The following is an 8,469-nucleotide window of genomic DNA, read 5'->3' on the forward strand; positions in this document are numbered from 1 at the left end:
CATTTGGTATTAGTCAAACATTATTTGTTAGTAAAAATATTAACACATAACCTTCAAATTATCGTCAAAACTATTAGCAGCATTTCTCGCCCATAAATCCGAAGATAAACACGTCGGTCTTTTTATCGTCGTGTATTTTATTTGGCCGATGGTAGTACAGTCACCGAAGTTATGCTAGTGGTTACCTACTCACACGATCTCTAATCTCGGGTGCATAAATGTGACTATCGAATCAAATCGAATTTTAAGTAAAAATTGTTCACAACGATGATTCACGAACAGTCAACGAAGTGTGAACTTTTAAGAAATGAAAATCGACAAGCTCATAAAACACGTATAACCTTAGCGGCTGCTACAGATGAGGTATGCAATGAATACAGCTGAAATTTTTGAGATTTGAAAATTCCCGTTATTTTTTGAACATACTTATGTCGAGAGCCATACCCAATATAAAATGTTTAAAATTAGAACCAAAAACAAAACGAAGTACCAAAAAAAAATATTTTTATATAACCAAGAACTCTGCTTAACCTTAAGCTCCAATCTGACCATATCCTTCTGAAGGCAAGAAAATAAAGCAAACAGTTAAATTAAAAGCAAATCAGAAATATACATATAAAAAAATGTGCACAAATTTCGGCACTCTAATAAAAATTAGTCATTAAGAATATTCATGGCCTGCAACATTAGAAAGGTGTATACCAAGTGAAACGTCCAATATTGGGTGCTTCAGCGATGAATGAATGAATGATGGCCGCATAACGAGTGTTGAAATATCATAAAAATGAAGAGTATTATATAAATAATAATAACCAGGTTTTTTGGGGTCATTTTCCGCTTGACAAGTGCCACAATTATAGGGCCACTAAATATCAAGGGTGCCATATAATTTGTAGCGGCATTTATTTGCTGCTGTCAGAGATACACGCTGGTTGGTATTTATCTGCCATTTCGATTTTAAGCGTCTGCGCACACAGACACACACACAACTTTATTTGCGCTTAAATCACACGCACAGACATTAATGTTGCAGACATTAAATCAGCCATCAGCGACAGTGCGAGTGCGAATGTGCGGCGCGCATAAAGCCCTACATTGACGGAAGCCGGCAAACAGCGTGGCGGACATGCAACAGCAAACGGAAACCGACGAAAGTGCGACAGAACATGCGGTTTTTATGGCGACATATACTCGTATATGTATATGTACATATATGTATGCGTTGGTGAGCTGTATTCGCTGCAAACGTAAATTTATGTGCCAATGAACGGACACTGAATTCAACAACTGCGCACTGATGGCACCCTGTATAGACATGCAAGCATGAAATTGCGGCTGTAAAAGCACGTCGCCCGTGTGGCTGGCACTTCCGCCTCATAGCGTTTTGGCGATAAGACCATAAAGAATCATTTGGCGAATTTTCAGCCTCTCACATTGGAGGTGAAACATTTCTGCGAACATCTAAGCGAAGAGTCGCATGAACACTATTATGAAGATAGAGTAGAAAATGCAGGCCGACTGTTGAACGTACAGTCCACTTGATGACTTGCCTGTGGTAGTAAACATTCAGAGATTTCTGATTAATCCTTGAATAGTGCCATTGATTTGCGATGGTCTGCTATATCTGTGCATCGTCAATTAGAACCTTGAGATTTTACAGCTGAGGCTATAAATACCCACGCATCATGAATTCCTGTAGAGTAATGCTCTAAGGCTATATTCATAACGGTCCCTTTGACAGTTCTTCTTCTGCACTCCTTGTCGCAACTCAAATATCGTGACCACCCAAAGTATCAAGTAAACAGTCGTACCATCACAATTTCACATTCAACATTTACATTATGGCTAATTCGATTACAATTATTGGTAATTTTTATGTTTTGTAAACAACAATTTGCATGCCATTAAATTTATTGGCCGCATACAAAAAAGGAAATCAACATAAATAACATAAACAACCGTTAAGTGCAATTTACCTGACCAAGGCATATTTATGTCCATCATTAATGTCAACTAAACAGCTGCCACTGATACGCTCCACCACCATCCACCTCATGCGTTCGCGCTGATTTCAATTTTCATTCTGGCATTCATACGCTTTTTCGCAGGAAATCCGCTCTGCCATGACATTTGCTCATTTGACACCCTCAGTGTCCACGCTGCGTCGCCAGGCGCCGCGTGCTCTGCTAAAGCGTCCAACAAACATTTGGCACAGTGGGCACAAACAGCAGTAAGCGTGAGCAAATAATTTGATGGCACGCAAACACTGTTTATTGCCGTTGTCTAACGGTTTTTACGAGCGTCGCCACGTCAACGCGTTTCGCCAATCGTTGCGTACTGAAATTACCGGAATTGCGAGTGGCTTTTACACGCCAGTTGACATTGCAATGTGGCTTCATTATTTGCTTTACGCAATCGACGGCACTGGTTGCCGTTACTTTTGTGTTTTGGCTCTCGGTTATGTACGTGAATTCAATTACAGTGATACATCTATACACACAGTGGCAGTCAATGATGCCACATTTGTTCTGTAATGGCAGCAGTTGGCTTTGCGTAGTTGCGGCATTGCTGTTGCAGCTCTCGATATTAGTAGTCATTGCCATCGAATCCTTCTTGAAGGTATTCGAATTTTAAAATAGCGCCAGACTACTGAGTGCTATAATGCTATTCATGAAACGAGCTCTGAATTCTCTCTCTATTTCTATTACTGCATGAGACTTTTTTCTATTTTCGTTCCTATTTCTTCTTTCCATAGGTATTCCTATCTTCGGCCATCTCTTTGCTCGTTATACTGAAGGCCTGCGCTCCTGTCAGAAAATTGAAATACGAAAGCGGCTACAGAGTTATCGAGTAAATCGATCATTAATTGGTACAAATTCATGCTATTTTGTGTCTCATTTATTACGCCAGACTCTTTGGTTTATACCAGTTATTTGTTCGATTCGCCACTCACTAAACGAACACATTTTTCGTATGCCATTATATTAAGTAAGAAATAATTAACCCCAAAATCTATCGTAATCAAGCATACGTCTGTTCAATTAAACTACAAACTGGAATGCCACTTCCAGTCTTACGAATTTGGAGTTAGATATCTGATGAAATTTTAAAGGCATAAATGATACCATATACTGTATATGACATTAGAAAACAAACAAAGCTCCTATTACATAATTTAATTTCGGGAGGATATAGTTTTTTTTATTAATACAAAATTATCTTAAATAATTCCATGCAACATGGCACACATTCAATGAATGCAGCATTTCATTTTAACAGTTAAACTTCACTGATTGACAGTGATATGTAACACTTAAATACGGACAACATTATAATCATTACCAAACGCATTAAAATAATAATTAACCAATACACTGCGAGCTTATGACCTTTCCATTTATATACACATACACTCACATGTACACTGGCGCACATGGATAAATCATGGAGTTGTGCGTTTATGGCTTCACGCATGATTTACAACATTGTTATTGGACGCACGTAGACCTATGAGTCCTGCTAAAAGCGATTCCATGAGGCGATAAAAATAAAATCGTTCATAGCGGTTTAATTAAACCGCGATTAAATGACAGTTCGGTAATGATCGTTGTCACAGACGACGCGTACAACGAATGGATTGATGTAACCTAATTAAGCATGCACAAAGCACATTAGGGTGGGGCGATTTGAGAGTGAAGTCTCTGTAGTTAAAAAGAGAAATTGGAAGAGACATTTAACTGCAATAATTAATTTGAAGCAATTTATTAAATAATTTTGTTGTTGTTTTGCAAATCACCTAGAAAAGGTATTTCAATCAAATTGCCCAAAGAACAATTTTAAGTTGCCAATCATCCACAATACCACAAACGAATCACTTGGGTCTATTAAGACTTCAACTACTGAAATTGTTAGTATCATAAAAGAGCTTAATCCAAAAAAATCGTCAGGCCACGATAATATTACTCCAAAAATGCTAATTGAGTTACCAAATATTGCTTCAACAGTGCTCTCCTTGCTCTTTAATGCAATTTTTAGTTTCGGATACTATCCTATTTCATGGAAAAAGTCGCAGATAATCATGATAGATAAACCGGGAAAAGACCTGACACAGCCGTCTTCATACAGACCAATCAGTCTTCTACCCTGTCTTTCTAAAATATTTGAAAAAGTGTTACTATCAAAGATGTCTCCTTTCCTTCATGAAAATAGGGTAATACCAACGCACCAATTCGGTTTTCGTGCACAACATGGCACTGTAGAGCAAGTAAATAGAATAACTAACGAAATTAGGAAGGCATTCGAACATAGAGAGTACTGATCTGCTATATTTCTAGATGTGGCTCAGGCGTTTGATAAAGTGTGGCATGAAGGACTTTTGTATAAGATTAAAAAAATTTTACCTTTCCAATTGCATAAAACCTTGGAGTCCTATTTAAAAAATAGAAAATTTGCTGTAAAAGTAGGTGATTTTATATCTAATGAACGTTCAATAAGGGCTGGAGTACCACAGGGCAGTGTTTTAGGCCCAACTCTATTCATCATATATACAGCTGATCTTCCAACTGCTAATAATGTTTTGACATCAACTTTTGCGGATGACACAGCTTTAGTGAGTCGTAACAAATGCCCCATTATAGCATCAAGAATATTGGCGAACCACTTAAGTTCTGTCGAAGAATGGCTAGCAAACTGGCGTATAAATGTGAATGAACAAAAGTGCAAGCACGTTACATTTTCTCTAAGACCAAAAATGTGTCCGGCAGTAAAAATGATCAATATTTTGGTGCCCCAAGCGAATGAAGTTACCTATCTTGGTATTCACCTAGATAGAAGGCTTACGTGGAGAAAACATATATCTAGTAAAATAACGTGCATGAAGATAAGAGCTGCAAATTTAAATTGGCTTTTAAATAAAAACTCTAAACTTAGCTTAGACAACAAAGTGCTTTTATACAATGCGGTTATAAAGCCGATTTGGATGTATGGCATTCAACTGTGGGGTACGACCTGTGCAACTAATATTGATATAATACAAAGGTTCCAATCGAAAATGCTTAGATCAATCACGTGCTCACCATGGTACATGCGCAATGAAAATATCCATAAAGATCTTGGTATCCCTATGGTAAAGAAAGAAGTAGAGGACAGCAGATTGAAATATATATCTAAACTCCGAGATCACCCAAACCCACTGGCTAATGCTTTAGTACATTCCTGCGATCAAACACGCCTAAAAAGAAGGGATATGCCTGCGTACTAAAGAGCAACGTTTCACCAATACAGCTCAATCACTTGGTTGAGCTTGTCTAGCTTTTAAATAGATTTAAGATTTTATAACTTGTTGTTAGGCTTAAAAACAAGCAGATTCAATAAATAAGGAAATATTGAAAAAAAAAAAAAAAAATGTAACACTTAAATACGGACAACATTATAATCATTACCAAACGCATTAAAATAATAATTAACCAATACACTGCGAGCTTATGACCTTTCCATTTATATACACATACACTCACATGTACACTGGCGCACATGGATAAATCATGGAGTTGTGCGTTTATGGCTTCACGCATGATTTACAACATTGTTATTGGACGCACGTGGACCTATGAGTCCTGCTAAAAGCGATTCCATGAGGCGATAAAAATAAAATCGTTCATAGCGGTTTAATTAAACCGCGATTAAATGACAGTTCGGTAATGATCGTTGTCACAGACGACGCGTACAACGAATGGATTGATGTAACCTAATTAAGCATGCACAAAGCACATTAGGGTGGGGCGATTTGAGAGTGAAGTCTCTGTAGTTAAAAAGAGAAATTGGAAGAGACATTTAACTGCAATAATTAATTTGAAGCAATTTATTAAATAATTTGTAAAACAATATGATATAATATGTTTCATTTTTATTTCCATACAGTTTACCCTAACGTTCTTATATTAAAACCGTATTAATTATTGTATGAAATGCAAGGACGTTACAGTGGCATAGAGTCGGCTTTTTAAAGTTTATGTAACAAAGCATTACACATGAGAATTAAATACACATGCTTTAAAATGTTGCGTATACGCCATGTCTATTTATCACTCAGTAACAAATTACGTGCAAACTGAAGTTAATAAAAAGAGTTGAGGTGTGAAGTTTGTAGTCAAAAATAGTAATATTTAAAATATTTTGTTATTTTCTAACTACTTCAAAATTACTCCGTTTACGTAGCTATAAAGCTTCACAATATGCAATCACTTTCTGTTTTATGTATATATAATAGAAAAATTTTTCGCTACAGAAAACTGCAGTTAATGCTTCGAGTACTTTATTTTCAATACAAAAATTCCGCTAGAAAAAATATATATACAATAATGTTTAAATCTCAGCACTTGTTATTTAACAGAAATAAACCAAAATAAAACAGAAACAGAAAACCCACTAAATTCTGTTTCTGCTACATAGCCATAAACAGAATTCACATGAATTTTCTGTTCTTGTTATAAAACATTTGTGGGAAACTTATAAGAAAAATGCCTAGCTGTAGAAATACTGCATTTAGAAACTTCTCGACTGCATTAATTCTTGAAAAATACAGTCATTAAAGTGTGATATATGCAATATTTTCAACAAACTTGCGCAAAGCGAAATTTGGTATTTCATTTTATTGTAATTACAACACTAAACCATTTTTGATACCTTAATAGTCTTGGAAATTTTAAAGGCTACCAAACTTTAATTGGATCTGTTTCCACTCTGTTTATGGAATTTTCTATTATCTTAAAACGTATGTACATATAACAGCTAATTGGTTGGCAACGTTTCAATCGAAATTAAATCAAGTGCAAATGTAAACTGCTTGAGCTTGCTACATTACCGTAATTCATCTCAGAAACCGCATTGAAACGCAACTGTATTGCAATTGATATGGCAAATAGAAAATAGAAGAAATGAACTGTTTTTCCAATAATTTTTCGAATTTAGTGTATCTTACGAAGCTTTGAAACGCAATTCCATTTCGGTGTGTGCAAGAGACAGTGGACCAGTTGCTCTGCCAAATTTAGCTAGCAATAGACAAATGAATTTCAGTAAAGTACATACATGCAAACGCTACATATTTATCGTTCGCAGAGCATACTTTGTGGCAGACCCATTACGACCGCTCGATAACTTTACCTAAAACGATGTCGAATGCATTGAAATCCCTGTATGTAGATGTATGAAGTTAAGTATTGGCAAAATAGTTGCCTGAAAATACCAGCATTTTGCATATCAAACATATTTCTACACACTTGTGTTTTTCTTTGCTCGCATGCAGACACGCTGGATTTCATACTCTAAAGAAAGCTGACATCCATTTATTTGCATACCAGTAGGACCTATTCGTAATACCAGCAACTTGCAAAACATGAATCTTTAAACATAATCTACTAGAGGATTATTTTTCAGCTATAACAGAATGATGATGAAAACAATGAAAACATTTCATAAAAACAAATTTTAATCACATTGACTCTAGCTTTCATTCAGAAATCATAAGAAAAAGTGACAACTTTAATCAGTGCTCATTTTTCCTACAGGGATGTTATCTATACACATAAACACGAAAATATTCTCACATAGCCGGCTATAAAGTGATGCTCGTTCAAAAAGTGTAAATAAGTCGAACGAGTACTCACCACAGCTGTGTGGTCAATCGTGCACAACCATTCTTCTACTTCCAAACGCAAAGGGCATGCAGAGCGATAGAGAGGTCAATGCTACAAATACTGAGGCAGGAAAGCAAAACTGCTAATTCTTTCATAGCGCTTAAGTGCTGCTGTGAGCGTCGGCAGAAATTGCAATTTACGGATTTTCGTAGACGAATGCATTCAATTAAATTGCTTCGAAATCGATGCAAGGTCCTTATTTAAATTGGAAAATGCTTTAAACATGTTGAAATGTTTGAAACATTTTCATGCTTCTGCTTATTCTTAATATGCTCTTTAGTATATAAAGTTCAAGTTATTTGCCTTTAAGTGCGTATGGGCTTAGTTACCGATAGCAATTTATATACCCGTAAACAAGAATTTATAACGTTTATTTCCTATGTATGTGTAATCCCCTGCAAAGCGCTGCCAATAAAGCGCTCTAAATCTGTAAATCAAAGTTGTCGCTGAGCAGCTTATCAAACTAATACAGTACCATTTTCCCCATAAGTCGACAACTCGATTTCGAGATAAGAAGGAGCTAATTTACAAGAGTGGTCTTTATGAAATAAAGGGTGATTTTTTAAGAGCTTGATAACTTTTAAAAAAAAAAAAACGCATAAAATTTGCAAAATCTCATCGGTTCTTTATTTGAAACGTTAGATTGGTTCATGACATTTACTTTTTGAAGATAATTTCATTTAAATGTTGACCGCGGCTGCGTCTTAGGTGGTCCATTCGGAAAGTCCAATTTTGGGCAACTTTTTCGAGCATTTCGGCCGGAATAGCCCGAATT

This window comes from Zeugodacus cucurbitae, chromosome 4 (genome assembly GCF_028554725.1).
Source record: "Zeugodacus cucurbitae isolate PBARC_wt_2022May chromosome 4, idZeuCucr1.2, whole genome shotgun sequence".
Taxonomy (NCBI): Eukaryota; Metazoa; Arthropoda; class Insecta; order Diptera; family Tephritidae; genus Zeugodacus; species Zeugodacus cucurbitae.